The sequence below is a fragment of the Diceros bicornis genome, chromosome 2 (genome assembly GCF_020826845.1).
Source record: "Diceros bicornis minor isolate mBicDic1 chromosome 2, mDicBic1.mat.cur, whole genome shotgun sequence".
Classification (NCBI taxonomy): domain Eukaryota; kingdom Metazoa; phylum Chordata; class Mammalia; order Perissodactyla; family Rhinocerotidae; genus Diceros; species Diceros bicornis.
The window spans coordinates 75,831,937-75,848,310 of NC_080741.1; the positions used below are offsets into that span (position 1 = coordinate 75,831,937).

The 16,374-nt window shown below is 42.7% G+C and overlaps 1 protein-coding gene across 1 annotated transcript in view; it reads right to left on the minus strand.

Moving 5' to 3' along the window:
- LRRN1 (leucine rich repeat neuronal 1) overlaps window positions 1–14,788 on the minus strand; it is a 37,625-nt gene extending 22,837 nt beyond the window's left edge. Inside the window, exon 1 of the mRNA XM_058563481.1 lies at window positions 14,612–14,788. The gene's annotated coding sequence lies outside the window, so the exon portion shown is untranslated. The remainder of the gene's footprint in view (window positions 1–14,611) is intronic.
- Window positions 14,789–16,374: the final 1,586 nt, after the last annotated feature.

Below are 16,374 nucleotides of genomic sequence, written 5' to 3' on the forward strand. Positions count from 1 at the left end.
ATAAATGTCTTTCCCTGTCCTTAGTGCAGGGAACTATGGGATAATTTCTATAGTTCAGAAAGATCAATCCATCAGCTGCGTGTAAGACAGACTGGCGTGGGAACATAATGGACATGGGGAAACCCACTAAGAAACCCTTACAAAAAGCTAAATAAAGGGTAATGAGAACTGGAATTGGGACTGTGGTGATAGGAACAGAGAAGAAGGGCCATATTTAAGAGATATTAGAGAACCACAACTAGAGAAGTATCTATTAGATACTACAGAGAACTAGATGTGGAGAAAGGGGAAGGAACAGCTAAAAATAATGCCAAGGTATTGAGTCTGATGACTATGATGATAGTGGTTCCCAAAACAAGATAGGGGCATGCAAGAGCAAGAGGTCATTTTGGAAATGGGATGAGTTTCCATTTGAGGGATAACAGGTGGAAAGAGAGAGGGTGGAGTACTTATCCCTCTGGTTCCCTCCCTGCTGGGCCAGTTTGCAGTGGCTTTGTTCTTCTGCAGAAGGCTATGGCTTCCTCTTGTACAGCCACAGCTCATTCTAGGTCCTAGAAACCACTGCCTCCTCTTGACCCTTCAGTGATGTTGTGCTTTTTAGGGTGAAATGATCCAACAGGCATTTGGAAATACAGGACTGGAGTTTGGGAGTGAGATTATGACTAGAGAGAAATTTGGATATTTTTCTCATAAAGGTCTAGTAGAAGACTTAAGATCTCAAGAGGCATAGAGAGAAAAGCAGGTTAGTAATGAAACGGGGGAAAGGGAGCCAGAGATGTACCATAAAGCATAGTACAAGTATGAAGGATAACGCTGCATCTTGCTGAAAAATAAATGACTCTAACTCCACCATCTCCTTTGATAAGTATTTGGTAATAGTGTCTGAATTTAGTTATATGTCAATACAAAGATGGAGCTAAAACAAATTATTACAGGGGCAGCATGCTAACTCAGTGTTGAAATGATCTCTGTATTATGAACCATAATAATTGAGATCAGGCATAAAAGTAGATCTGTCCACGGAGGCCAAATCAATAACAACTAGGTTTTATGGTCATTAGCACCCTAATCAAATTACTCACCATCTAAAAATCTCTTGGAGGATCTTGCAAACTCAACATCAGTCACCTCTTTCATGTTACCACCAGCCAGATGTGGTTAAGTGCAATTTACATAATGGCAATCGTGACCAAGAATATTCTACACATGAAGCATTTGCATGCCAAGCAAGAGGGATTTTTTGAGATATTCCCAAACGAGTATTAAAAAATTTACATCTGTGGGCAACACAAGTGATGTGTTTTCAATAATCCAGTGTCTTAATCAGTTCATCCACAATAAAAGGAAAATGTATTACCTGGGGCAAAAAGACAATGGAAAGCAGAAAATAAAAGAAGGTAAACTAACTTCCTAGAAACCAACTATATATCTTTCCATTCTCACAATGCTATGATGTTACATCTTTTTTTTTTGTTTTTTACAACCAAGAGTCAGAGAAGTGAAGCAACATGTGCAAGACCACACAGAAATGAAAGAGAGACTTTCTCCCTGATGTGCCCTTCAGCTCTTAGAGCTTGACATGTGCCAGTCCAAATATGCCAGGCACTGGCATTGCCACTCAACCAGCCAAGACCCCTGAACCCTTGTTCATGCAATTCCTTTCTCCAGGAATTCAAGCCTTTTGTTGTCTTCCCCCTTCCAAGACTAGATTTGACACATCCCACCCCTTCTGCATAATAACACAAACTCTCCCTTTGAGGAACTTCATACGAGTTCTGTCGTTTCTAACCTCCAAGCGTACTTTGGAGGAAGGGGGAAAGGAAGGTCTGGGATTAATGCTTCCCCTTTTGTTTTATTCTAAGCCACACTGGTCTTCTCTCAGTTCCCCAAACCCATCAATCTCCTTCCAACCTCTGGGCCTTGGCTTGCAAAGCTCTACCCCTGTGCCTGGGTAACTATTACTTACCCTTGAGACTTTGGTTTAAATGTCACTTCTTTAGGGAGGTCTTCTCTTAGAAACTTCCATGTATATTCTCTTCTGGCCTCATGTACTTCTCATTCACTGGACTTAATACAACCATACTTTCACATTTACTTGTGTGATAACTGGATTAATGCTTTTATCTCCCATCAGATGGCGAACTCCACAAGGGAAGTAGTTTTGCTCACTACTATATCCTCAGCTCACAGAAAAAAATCTGCACAAAGGTGGTGCTGCCAATATTTGACAAATGTCTGAAGTACATGACTGTCATGTTCTAAGCATTGTATTGAGTGCTTCCCCCCATCATAGCAACTCTGTGGGTTCATATCGTTCCTCCATTCTACAGAGGAGAGAGCTTGGAGGTCAAATAAATTGAGTCTTTTAACCAAGATCACAGAGCTAGTATGTGACAGATTTGAGATGCAAACCCAGACTCATCTCGTCTGAGTCTATTTTTTTCTGTTTTGTTGTGGAATTTCCACAGACGATCACTTAATTATTTTCTGACTTGTCTCTATTCGTTCTATCTCCCCAATGAGTCTCGAAGCTCATTTGGGATGGAAGTAACACCATGTACATTTTTTTCATCCCCTACATCACCCCTCTAATAGCACTTGATATTCTACATGCATTTAATGAATACTTTTTGATTAGTAACACTTCCTTGGCATTAATATCATAAAAGCATCCCCAAATGAGTTCAACTTTCTATAAAAACCTCTCTCAAATAGTAATGCATTAACATCTCTGCTATAACACAGGTTTATGATCTCAATTCTAACAAACTATATTTGTTCTTAATGCCATTGAGTTGATTCCAACTCCTAGAGACCCTGTGTACAGCCGAGTGGAACTCTGCCTGGTCTTTTTGCACCATCCTCTCACCTTCTGGTGCTACATCAGACAACGCTCCATGCTATACACAGGGTTTTCATGGCCAGATTTTTGGTGGGCGGCCAGGTCCTTCTCCTACACTTAGTTTGGAAGCTCTGCTGAAACCTATCCACCGTGGGTGACCCTGCTAGTTTTTGAAACACCGGTGGCATAGCTTTCAGCCTCAGCAACATGCAGCCACCACAGTATGACAATTGACAGATGGGTGGTGCGGTTCCCTGATGGGGAAATGAACCCAGCCTGCAGCAGCGAGAACATCGAATCCTAACCACTAGACCACCAACCAAACTATATAGAAATAATTCTGTAAAAATTGTTTAGAAGAAGCAGTATGGCAAAATGAAACAGACATATGATATGGAAATTCTTTTCCTCTTGCATTCACTGAATGTTTGCTAAGTGCATTTTCCATGTGCCAAACGCTCTTTTAGGTGCCAGGGGCCCAAGGCTGAGTAAGTCATAGTCTTTTCCCTCAAGGAGCAGTTGGTGGTGGTGGTGGTGGTATCAGAGCAATGCAAATAAATAATCCTATATTAAGATAACACATGCTATACTTGAAGTGAGGACAAGGAGATGTGGGAGAATAAAGGACAGTGTGACTAACTCAGCCTGGAGGAAAACCAGAGTTAAGAGTACGTGATCCCACACACTTACTAGCTATAAAATATTGGCTGAATTCCCTATCTCAGGTTTTCCCTCATCTTTACAGTGGAAATAATACTTACCTCCCAGAGTTGCTATGCACTCCTCTCAGCACACTTAGAAAATGCTATTTATTGGCCCACAAGGGTAGCCAGAGGTGACTAGCTGGGTGGTACCGGCTGTCCCCAAGAACTAAGAGTACTGATATCTCAAATGACCTGTAAATGCAGCCACCTACCAACTGGGAAGCTCTGATTAGGAGGATTAAACAAGACAATGAAAATGAAGTTCTCTGTAAATAATTATTATTTCCAGCTCCCCAAGAATTCAAAGAAAACGAGGCACTTAATTAATAGTATTCTCAACTCTCCCCTTCATGTGTATATGAAAATCTGCTAGCTGTAATGGGGTAGAGGCTATAGAGAGGCTAAATCATAGCCACCTGCCCCTGTGTCAGTCTACCAGGGGTCTCCTTAAGGGTCACACGGTTGGCTTGCCTGGTGACTTTCTCTTGCTTTGTGACTGACCCTGCTCCCAGGAAGACTCTTGGTTACACTGTATTGGGTTCTAATCTGGTCCCAATCAGAAGCCTTGCAGTTTGGTCAAGAAGCAAGATGATGATGTTATGAAGATGATGATACTAAGAATCAACAATAACAATGGTAGCAGCATGCTTTATTGAGTACTTACAAGATGCTAGCCATTGTTCTAAGAGTTTTACATGCCCCAACAACTTTATTATATAACAATGGATCCCAGAGCGTTAAAGCTTTTTGGTCTGCTCTGACAATGTCTTGAATTCAGTTCCTTTTGGGGGAATGGTAGCTCTGAACCAAACCTGTTCTCCCCAGTTGGAAAATGTGATTCTATGAATGACAACTCAGTGACATTATAATATTTTCAGAGAGAGAAAAGAATCTAGAAACAAACAAAAAAGGCTCTGATGTATTTACCTGTTTGCCAGTTCTTTCAAAGCACATCAGCTGACTCAAGATTTCTTGCATGTCTGGACAAATATAAAGCTTCCTTGGGGTCTACCACAAAAGGTGACAACCATGTGCTACTGACTTCACAAACATCTAGTCTGAATCTTGTCTCTTAAAATCCGTCCACTTGCCTCTGAATGAGCATCCTTGGAATGCAGACACCATAGCAGTCAGAAGTGTCAGATTTCAACATAATAATACCACTTCTACTCATTGCTACTATTTACTAAGTACTTACCTTGGTGCAGAAACTGTGCAAAGGGCTTTATATGCATGATCTCATTGATGAGTCCAATGATTCTATAAGGCAAGTTCTCTTGTTATCCCCATTTTACAGATAAGGATCCTGAGGCTCACTGAAATCACTTCAGACCACAGAACTAAGATGCAGTTTTGGAACTAATTCTTTCCAACTCTAAGACCTGTCTAGTTAGCACTCTCTTTGCCCTGCCTTGGGCTGTACATCCTGTAACACCATGGCAGTGACTCAAATTGTTCTGATGCATCACTGGCATGTCAGAAGGACCCCTTAAAGCAAAACAATCTTTAGAAGCAAATCTCAAATAGGTTTTAATATTGCTAGCAGTTTTAAGCTCTCGTAAAAATCATTCAATACTTATAAGATTCAGCAATCTACTTATCTATGCAAATATCAAAGACTATCGTTTTTCAAAATTAATCATTTTACTTCTGTCTTTTTTCTCTGTAACAGAAAGATGCTTTTCAATTTTTAGAAACCTTCTAAATTTAGACAATGATGATATAACTTAATATGCAGTGTGATGGTAACGGTTAGTAGAATGCAATCTTTAAGTATGCATTTTCATCCATTTAAAATTTTCTTAAATACAATTTAAAAATATGCTCTGTTAATAATTACAATATAATTTTAAAGGATAATTCAATGATGATTGGTTAAATTAAAATATCAAGCTAGATTTCAAAATTTTAAAGTAATAAAAAATACCTCATGTTTGATTTTACATAAGCCTTACTTTAATAATGGAATTATAAAATTTTTAGAGCTGGATGCATTATGAGGGCTAGCCTAGTCCAATCCTTTTGTTTTATAGCTGCAATTGAAGGAAAAACATAACCCAGTGCTTTAACGGTGCAGATCAGAGTCAGACAGACCCAAGTTCACATCCCTGCTCTGCCACTTACTTCATCTGTCATCCACAGTCACACAGCCCATTCTTGCAAGTGCCCTGCCTAGAAAGCAGGACTGCTATAAACTGAGAATTTGAATAAAGGACTCTCTCCTCTAAAACACTTGTATATTCATTCATTCATTATTCATTCATTCTACAAATATTTACTGAGTACACACTACTTGTATGACCTTGGGCAAGTTACTTAATTGCTTTGTGCCATGGTTTCCTGAGCTATAAAGTGGGTATCTACATTATAGAGTTGTTGCAAGGATTAAATGAGTTAATACATATAAGGGGTGTGGGATTCCGTCACATTGGAAAGGCACGATAATGCTGGATATCATTATCTTCCTCCTATTGCTACTACACTCTATATAAGGTAATAGGGTTGGCTCTGGGGATATAATTTGGGAGCCCTATGTAATATTTTCCTCCTAATTACTAAAGCATCTCACTGGCCTGGAGCAAATCTCTCACTCCATTGTTCAGTCCTGAGGGAAGCCATTTGGAAACTTCTTCACTAGGGTTCTATTTTGACAGTGCTAGCCTTCATATCTGAAGAGAAAAATATCTCACCAGCATTTGCCCACATACTTGGTGTTTTTCCTTCAGATGGCTTTGAAGAGACCCAAGTTCTTCACCTGACTTCCCAGGTGAGAAATGATGAGTTTGTGAGTATGTGAGGAGGTTGGCTGGGATTCCAGAGATAGGCTGTCCCCACAGGACAGAGCAAAGCTAACTGGTCCTTTGGGGGGGGCGGGGGGAGGATGTTTAAACCTCACTGCACAGAACCATAATCAGCTGGAAGAACAAGCAGAGAAATCCAGTTCATTGCCACCCCAGCGTCTTCAGTGGTTCTGTCATGGTCAAATGAGTTAATATAGATTCCACTAGTGTCCTGCAAACTCTAAGGACATGGCTGAAGTCCTCCATAACTCTTGCTCGTGATCTTGGAAATCACAGAATTATGCAGATGAAAAGAACCTTGAGTGCTCATGCAGCTTTTCAGTCTTCCTTCTCATAAGAAAACACTATACCATCCCAGAAAAGTGAGAGGTCCCTACATCTTTAAGACCTTGAGAGAAGGCTCTCTCCAAAACTCATTTTGATGTGCAAGTCTTATTATTAAAACAAAACATAAACTTCTCAGTGTGGAATCTAATGTGCCTCGCCTGTTGTGTGTATGTGTGTGTATGTATACACTGGCCATCATTGTCTGGGAGAAAAGTTAAAATAACCCTGCCAAAGAAAAAAGCAAAAATCAAACAAAACCAGAAAACCATACCACTACTGCATCTCTTTTCTAGGCAGAACATCCTTAATTCTTTCCATATGTTGTGGGTTGTCTCATTTTCTTACCCTAGCATCACTCTCCTATGAACATTTCTTCCCAGCTTGTCACAAGTATTTTTTTAAGCTTCTAAGGTCAGCTTAAGATAAAATATTAGACAGCAAGTCTGATTAATCCTTAGGTGTCTGGGAAACCCAAGTTAAGTTTCCCTGCATGATACATTTTAATTGATGCATCCCAGGTCCTTGCTCTCTTTGGTAATCCAAGAGCTAGAATGCTGAGTCACTGTCATATTATTACCTGTTCTGACTCCACAGTCCAGGAAGCAGCCTCGGAGTGAGTAGGAAAGGCACTGGGTCTGAGAGAGGCAGGGAGCCTCAGGTCTCACCCCAGCTTCGGTTTTTCCCTAGATGTGTGACCTTTGACAAATTCAACTTGCTGTAGGAAGAGGAGCCTTGCCACCTTTCTTCTTTTACAGCTAAACCTTAGAGATGTATTAAGTGACTTGTCCAAGGTCACACCGAACCTCTCCAAGGCTCTGATCCCTTAGTAATTGAAAAAAGGGAGAAGGAATGATAATACTTTGTGTCTCAGAATGTTACATGTCAAATAAGATACATATTTAAGGACTCTGCAAAATTTGAGGTTTTAAAACATGAGGCTTTGTCAGCTCAGCCCCATCTTCTCTTTACGCCGCTTGCACAGTCCTATGTTTATTTCTACTGATCTTCGTTCTGTTTCCAGTCTCCTCTTCTGCCTACTCGTGATACTCTGAATTCTGACTGAGTCCTACAAAAAATTAACAACTCCATCCCCAGTTTAGAGTTCTCGACAAACTTAAGGAGTCTACCCTCTCTCAACCAACCATCCAACTCACTTGTGTTCAATGAGATTAGATCTAAAATTGTCTCCTGCTGAACACTTGTGTTCCAGGTGATAGCCTGTTCTGTGAATTAACCAGTATGTTTCTTAAAACCTTTTCTGGCAGCCAAAATCTGAATGAAAGCTCCTTCTTCTATACTTCTGTAGCTCACACTTTCACCATCACAGCACACTTCATTGCACTTGCCAGTCTCCTTTCTGTAACCCTGACTAAACTCATTGACGGCAGAGCCAACATCTGCTAGAGGGAGGGTTTCTCAACCTTGACACTACTGACAAGGTAGATCAGATAATTCTCTGTTGTGGGTGCTGTCCTGTGCATTTTAAGATGTTTAACATCATCCCTGGCTTCTACCCACTAGATACCAGTAGCAACCCCCATCCCCACTTGTGACAATAACTGACAAAAAATGTCTCCAAATATTGTCAAATGTCCCCTGGGGGCAAAATCACCCCTGGTTGAAAACCTCCATGCTAGATCTACCAGAGTGCCTTTTTCATACCGAGCATTCAATAAATATTTGTAGAAGAATACATGACTGATGGAAACAAAACGGTTATGATGGATTTAACGTACAAGCTGCAGAAAAATCAAGCTAATTTCTTTTGTTTTTAGTACCTCCTATAATGTCTGGCACACAGCTGGTGCTCAATGTATATTTATGGGTAAGCAAATGTTCCATGATCATAAGCAGCTTCCTTTATCCCAGGTACAATTCTTTCCCTCAAGAGAGCCCAGGTGAGGTGGCGGGGAATTGTCATATTACAAGGAGAAATTTTTAAAAGAATAAAAAAAATTTCTATATTTGATCTTAGCCAAAAGGCCGAGAAGCGATTATAATAAAAAAACATTTCTTAGCTATGGGATTAGAAAGCAGAAAAATCACCTTCCCAAAAAGAGCATCATGGCTGTGTCCCCCAGACCTTTAGTTCTCCATTTAATCATGGCATTTGGGGCAGAAATCAAATTCTTTGCAGCGGTAATGCTAGAAATGTCTACCAGCGTTCCTAGATCCTTTAAAACACAACTCGGATAGGGACACAAAGCACCAGGGGAGTTGCAGGACATCTAGAAGGTCACATTCAGTCATTAGTGTCAGAGCTGGGAAATGAGCCTGTGCCTTCCTGACTCCCTGTACAATACTTGATTACAGTGATTATTATGGATGCAAATTAAGACATTACTATTGTGAAATAACAATGCAGGTTAATGATATTCTTTATTGCCACACTAACATTTTTTCTAGAGGGGAAAATTATAGGCATGAAACCAATTAAGGAACCTTTCTTTCTTTGTAAAGCTTTTTTAGTTTTCCTAAATGAAGATTCTCTCTTTGTGCTTACTGCTTAATAGTGCAAACTGATTTTTTGTCTCCTCGGTCTTACTGAGATGGATGCTAATACTGCTGCTGTCCATTTTTTCCTGTATGAATTGAAAATGACTATGCTAATAATACATTATCTTACAAAAGGCAGTCATAAACAGGAGAAGCAAACATTTTGAATATTTAATGGACATCTTCCTGTAGAGGTTAGACATTGTTGGAAATCTTTGTTAGCCAAAGGCTCGCGATTGCCTTTGCTGGATACCACTGTAGAACGGCTCTCCTCTCATGATTCAAATGGTGGCTCCATGAAACACGGCAGATTAATTTATGTATTCCCCAAACTTTAAACAGTTGTCCTTTACTCTCAGGTCTACAAAATCTTGGCCACAAAAACCTTTCATGTAGAAGGATGTCGTGTCACATGTATATTGTTAAAGTAACTATGGTAACCAAAAAATGCCACCAGTGTGTCTGTTTCATACACAAATGAGGGGACAGCTGTGGAGTCCACATGTCTGCCAGTGGGATAATAGATGTGAGCTAGGATGGCCTGGGTCAGAAAATTACAACTCATTTATATTAATCAGAGCTTTCAAATAACATTCCAACCCCTGTGCTATAAAGAGTGTAAATGGAAGGCCATAAGCCACTGTAAAGGCAGTTTTCACTTAACAGCTTTCAAAACTAAATGTTCAAAGTAAATGCAACAGCATCTTTGGAGGGCACTCCCAAGTCAGAGTTGACAGACCTTCAGTGTGTATCATTGCAAGTTTAAACCTATTTAAACCTAGTTTCTTTGCATCGCAGGGATGATTTTCAGTGTATTAAGTATAATAGCTCCATCCAAGTTAAATGTTTAAGTTAGTTGTGGTACTGGAGGCTCAGCCTCTACAAACCTTTTAGCAATCTCACTGACTATGGTAGTTAGTCCTTCCAGCCCTATTTGCCCAACCTGTCATGTTACAAATGAGGAAACTGAGGGTTAGTGGGGTTAAGAAACTGACCCCCGGTGGCGTAGCAGTTAAGTGCGCGCGCTCCACTTTGCCGGCTGGGGGTTTGCAGGTTCGATCCTGGGCACACATCGACACACCACTTGTCAAGCCATGCTGTGGCGGCGTCCCATATAAAGTAGAGGAAGATGGGCACGGATGTCAGTCCAGGGCCAATCTTCCTCAGCAAAAAAGAGAGGAGGATTGGCATTGGATGTTAGCTCAGGGCTAATCTTCCTCACCAAAAACAAACAAACAAACAAACAAACAAGAAAGAAAGAAACTGACCCAAGATCACCTTGCTATGACTAGAAAACACCTTGCTTAGCAACCAAATAACTGATAAACTTGCTAATAACATTCTACCTTTGCTACACCTTTTAAAAATAGTCAAAAAGTAAAAAATATAATAATATGTAAGTCTGCATATTGTTTCTTTTAAAAAAACACTGTAACATAAAATAGTATATATTTTAATTATTGAATAATATATATGCTTCATAGTTCTATAGGGTGGTCATAAAGTCTGGAAATATATACTATATTATTTTATCATGTATTATAATTGCAATGTCAGTAAACCATTTATTATGCACTTATCTAAGTTTCAAGACTTGGAGGCTACACTCTGTAACATATCCATAAAGCAGGTGAATGGTAATATGCTAAAATGAGAAAATTTATAAAGCAAACTTCATTTAAGAAGACTTATAGAACGAATGGTTCCCTTGGTCACTAGAGTATTGAATTTTACAGATAGGGTTTAACTTTTGTTTGTCTCTATTCTGCACTTTGAGCCAAAACAAGAGAGAATACATGTTTTCCTGACTTCATCTATATAATTATAATTTCATCCTGAATAAAATATTAATCAAAGCTCTATTCATGACTTAAAGATACTTCCATTGTTCCCAGAAACCAAAATATGATTCTAAAATGGAATCTGCTTTATCTCCAGATTTGCTTAACCGAAAATAGATGTTCAACATAATAATTTTGAAAAATTAAATACAATATTTGAGCAACCTTCCATTAGTGCTCAAGTGAATCATTCAAAGAACTATTATTCTGTAGCTTAAAAAAGTGCAAGAAAGCATTAAGAAAGTCTAGTAAAAAATAACATCCAGGTCCTATAATTTACCATATTTTATTTATGGCTTATGACTTATTTATGGTGGCATAAAAAGCCCACCATTCTGATTATTTATAGTCATACCCAACTGACTTGGGAAGTAGCAACATAACTCTCTATGGGAAGTAGCAATATAACTCTGTAGAGGCAGATTTTCTTTAGTACCTATTGGGTTTGTTCCCATGAGTGTCACTGCTTTAGAATATGTGATAAATGTTCCAGCGGTTCAGGTCAAGAAGTTAGCCTTTGCAGGGTCTAAAACCAGAGAGAGATCAATGGTTGAGTCTTCTCTTGCTTTTTTGGGAATTCCAGACACTACCCAGAGCTACCTGTGTTACTAAGAACCAGAGTCTGCAGTTGGATCTGGTCTGATTTTATTTAGTAGAGTGATCCTTTTCTAAGTACTTCATTACTTTTATTTACCAAGGAATGAGCTCTAATCTTCCCTTTCGTTAGACTTGCAGAAAAAAGATTTCACACAGGCAAGACAGTAGCCAAAGATAAGTTCTCACAAATGTGAGGCTTTGGTCATTTTAAAGTTATCAGGTTTATTTAAAAAATACCTAGATGATAACTTTACAATAAAATGGTTTATAGCCTAGTTTAGAAATGTCAACTGTATTTTATAGATAGCCCTCAAGTCCATAATGAAGACAGAATCCCAGGCCTAAGTCACAGAAGAGTTTATTATAATGATTTGTTACTTTCTGACTTCTGAGATAGCTCTAAGACAGAAAATGTAATCTTGGCTATACCATTTTCTTACTTAAATTTGACTCAATTCATTTTTCCGCTCCTGGGAAAATACTGCCTTATGTGTAAAAGTCACTGAACCAGCAAAAATAACTTGAGGAAACATGTAAAATAGCAGACTAACATCTGTTGCCCACCCCTCTTCCCCCAACAGTGAGCTCTCAAAACAATGTTGCCTTTTTTTTTTTTGGTTGTATTTTAATGTCCCTTTCAGTGAATATATAGAATACACGGGCAAATGCTGCTCAGTGAATAGGTTCTTTTTCCCTTCAACAGTGTTTGAGACTGACAAAAGAGGCCACTGGGCTGGCCTGTCAGTAGGTATAATCCCAGTGCTCACGTGCGGCCACACCACCCGCTTTCTGTTCGGCCGTTGCACAATGCCAGGAGGTGAGCAGTGCTGTGCTCTATAGCTAATGTTAGACAAGGCAGAAATTTCCCTGCTTTGGAGTCTATTGCATGACTGCCTCCCCTTTCATTGTTCTGTCCCGTGACCCGAAAACCCCTCAGGTGACTAGGAGCGTGATGGTTTCATCACCTGCAGTTCTACAAGTTTGGTGCCTTAACAACTAAAATAATTTTGACTGGACAGTGAACATGCTTGTGAGATCTTCGTGTCGGTCAACTACAACTGTCTTCTCCTATATTGTATATCTCTGAGGATGGAGAGCAAATGTGAGCAGGAGGTGGAATTACTAAAAGAAGCAAAAAGAAACTCTAAAAGTTGAGGGGTCAATTCAGAAATCACTTCAAACCACCAGAAGTGGATTAAAGTTACTGTCTGCTTCATATAAACATTTTCCTCACTAGCTCAGAACATCCAGCTTCAATGTTGCACAGAAACACACAGCCAGGTAAAGAGCAAGCAGTACTTGGAGCTTTCTCTACAATAGCACTCAGAGAATTTGGCTCTTGAATAAAGGTGTCAGCAAGACATGGAATTCCCAAACAGAAAAACTCACACTGCGCCTTTATTCCATTTTCTTAAGGTCTATTGTTAACTAAAGACTCCTTGTCTTTTCAAATTCCTTCATGTGAATGGATGAGGCCAGACATCTGCCAGGATTTGCTCACATTTGCATGCAAATCAGAGACTTCGGGACACACATGGCCCCGGAGCCAACAACACCAATTTTACTCCAGACTTATACTGATCAAAGTACCTTCCTGAACTTTCCACTGTAGTCCTAGCTCATAAAAAAAAATGAAGTAGTAAGCATATTCGAGTAATATTAATTATTTAGACCATCGTGGCAAAGCAAATTGCAAAACAAAACAACATACTGTCTTTCAGAAAATCCTACAAGAAAAAACCCAAGTCAGCAATATCTGTTCCCATACAGAATCCCACTTTTCCTTTATTATCTAGACCTGAGAATGAAAACGCTAATGGTGGCCTGAGATTTAGAGAGGGGTCCATTTTCCTGGACTCCTGGCCTTTGCCTGTGTGGTTCAGATGCCTCAAAACCATTCACACCCCGGTCATTAATTCACTCAGTACCAAGCACTGTTCTTGGCGCTGAGGCTACAGCCGTGAACCCAAGAGGCAAGGTCCCCCTCTCCCAAAGCAGGTGCCACCGCCGAATCTCCCAGTCTGCGTATCCACACCGGCTCCCTCGCAACCGTCCCGGGACGGGTTTTCCCATCTGTCCCAGATGCGCGGCACCCGTCCCGCTGCTGGATCTTTCCACCTCACCCCAGTCTGCCAGCAGAGACTCCCTCCGCGAGAGGCGGTCGCGGCTGGGCCCTGGGAAGCGCCGAGCCGGCGGCTGCCCACACCCTCTCCACGCAGCACAAAGGACACTCGCTGGCAAACTTTCCTCGCTACTGACCCCGACCGCGCGGGGAACCCAGCTCTGGCTGCGTTCCTGAGCGGACTGAGGCTTCCCGGACATTTCAGCATCCCTTGCAAGCCTTCTGAGGCTGCCACCCTTTCTGGACTCATAATTGTGTAGGGTGAGGTCTTTTCCCCATTTAGACCGTCCAACAGTTCAGTAGATTCTTCAGAATGCTCTAACTTTAACATACTCAGTGCTTTGTGAATTACGCCCCTTGCCCCATGCTTCACCGACAAGGCCGCCGCTAAGACGTCCTTCCTCTTTTCTCTTCCCACAACCTGTCACCTTCCTTTACCTTCTTTTGGTCCTCTTTCCAACTCCCCGGGCTCCCTTTCCGCGCTCTTCTCGGGCCCCAGCTGCCTTCCCCAGTTCACATTCCAGCAGCCCTCCTTCCTCCGGATCCCCGGGCATCACCCACCTCCGCGTGGGTCCTTGAAATCCAGTGGGCTCGCCTCCTGTCACTGCCTTTTGCCCGTTACTCTCTGGCCTTCCTTCCTAACTAGCACTCTCTCCTACCCTTTTTTTTGGAAGGAGGGGATTACTAGATTCTCGTTTCTCCGACTTCGTCATTTTCCCCAGCTCCGTGAGCCGCGCCCCCTCGTCCCCCTTAGGCCCGCGATCTTATCCCGCGATTCCCCAGACCCTCTCGGGTCCTCCACGCCGCCAAGTTTGCCTCGACTTCCCCTCGCTGCCGCCCACATCTCCCGCCGCCGCCCGGCTGTGAGCGAGCGCACTTACCCCGAGGCCCGGCTGGCGGGGGTGTCGGGGTGCGCACGGGCTGGGCACCGGCGGCGGCAGCAGGAGGAAGAGGAGGAGGAGCACTGGCTGAGCGGCGCCTCCCTCCCAACCCGCAGCGCACACTGGCTCCTTGGGGGGTCCCCCGGCAGAGCACCAAGACAGGAGGCGAGGCAGCGACACGAGCAACAGCTGCTGGGCGGGCCTGGGCTCAATCCGGCTCTCGGGGGCCGGGGAGAGGCAAGCAGGATTGGGAAAAAGGGTAGGAGAAGTGGGGTGCAGAGGGAAGGGCAGCGAGCAGCCAGGTCCCGAGGAAGGCGCCTGGGGTGCCTAGGGATGCCACCGCACGGACGTTGCCGCCTGGGCTGACGCCGCCGGCCCCTCTCCCCGCCCGAAGGGCGCTGCAGCCGCGGGCGCACGGGCCTCGCCTAGCTCCCCAGCTCGCTGCCGGCGCCCTCGGTATGCCCCGCTTTGTGCTCCCGGCAGCCGGCGTGCACCTGGTGTAAGCAAAAGCGGTCAGCTGATGGGCTGCGCGCCGATTGGCTGCTCTGCGGTCTCCTCCCCTCCCGCCCGACCCCCTTCCCGGCCTCCCCCTCACGGCCTCCCGCCCCCGACAGCCACCCCCGGCTCAGCCCCGTGCTGGGGCACCATCTGTAGCCGGCCCAACAAAGGCGCGGCGCCGTGGGTCTCGGGTAGCCCGGTCGTCCTGCGCCGCCGCCGCCGCGGCCGCTGCAGGGAGCAGCGGGCCGCCGCTTTTTGTCTGGGGGACGACAGGCTGCGGCTGGGTTAGGGAGGCAAAGCACACTGCTTCTTTCTTAGCAAAAGACATACCGCAAAAAAAAACAAAAAAAACAAAAAAAAACACAAAAAGCCGGTGCTAGGAGGTCGGGTAGGCACAATGGGGCCAGATCTCTGCGCAACGTAGAACTTGGGCTCAGGGGCTGAGAAGCAGACAAAATTCAACCCGAGAGAGAGCCAAGTTTCAGTATGAAATCTGACCTTTAAGACCTTTCGTCTTAAAATGCCTGGTGATTCTTTGGGCTGTATGTACATGCCTGGGTGTGGGTACACGCGTGGTTGTGGAACTGGTACGGGCCGTTGCCACGGGCAGTAGTGTTCCGACACTTAAATGAATGGCAAAACCACTTCCAATTTAGGAAGGCTTTCAGAAAACGTTTCTGAAACTTGGTAATCACAGCTTTCTGATTTGTTAAGTGTGAAAGTTGTGTTCAAATAAGTGGAGGATTGAGCATGTAGTCTGAAGTGGGGAGTTTCTGAGAGCAAGGGGTGGAAATGGGTCTTTGGAAACTGCAAATGAACCTGAGTCTCAATTTCCAAGTGGCTAGCTTAGAGCCAGGCTCAAGAGCAGACCTTGGTGCTTGTTCTTGGGGAATCGGCTTTAAGCTAGAGCATTATTAACCCTTCGGTACTGAACGACTTTGAGCAAGAGAATGTAGTGACATTTCTTGGTGATGTCCGAGCTTAGAACTTCTGGGGATTTGGAAGGATATATTATTACAGAATCATCTTTTGAATTCTTTGAAGACATAGTATGAATTTAATAACAATAATCTTTTATCTTGATCCCCATAGTATTTCTTGGTGTATTTCATAGATGTCTGGGAAATGTTTGATGCTCCTATATGTCCATCTACTTTATATTATTCTAAAACTGTCATGTAGACAGCAGTGGGTTATAGTATGCCTTAGAAGGCTCTAGGGAATGAAGATATTAGGATTCAGGGTAGAAGGTAGATGGAGAGTGA